The sequence below is a fragment of the Bombina bombina genome, chromosome 3 (assembly GCF_027579735.1).
Source record: "Bombina bombina isolate aBomBom1 chromosome 3, aBomBom1.pri, whole genome shotgun sequence".
NCBI lineage: Eukaryota > Metazoa > Chordata > Amphibia > Anura > Bombinatoridae > Bombina > Bombina bombina.
The window spans coordinates 233615074-233615535 of record NC_069501.1 but is presented as its reverse complement, the minus strand read 5'-3'; positions in this window follow the sequence as shown (position 1 = coordinate 233615535).

Genomic DNA, 462 nt, shown 5'->3' with positions numbered 1-462 from the left:
TAACTAGAGGATGCTCAACACACAGTCAGTATCTGTCATTGCATAAGTAGAGAGAAGCGCCTAATTTCACACCAGCAGTAAGCAAATATTCCGCATAATTTAATTAATTTAAATTCTCCCTAACAAGTGTACAATAAAGACTGCTGACTGTGAATGCTTGCGACAATGAATTTGCTCCCAAGAAGCTGCTGCCTGTGTAAAGTTAGTGAAAACAAGCTGAACGTTTATACCACAAAATATTGCTCCCGTTTTTTCACTGGAGTCAAGCTATCAGACAGTTTAAAAATCCAAGTCAAGCTATCAGACTCTGTTTTAGAGCTATCAGACAGGTTTAAAACAGAAGTCAAGCTATCAGACACTTATTTGTTAGTACTTTCTTAAGACTATTAAAGGCTGTACCATACATATATGCTAATAAGAAATGTTTTAATGAATACCACAAGCATTTTTGTTATAAATGTC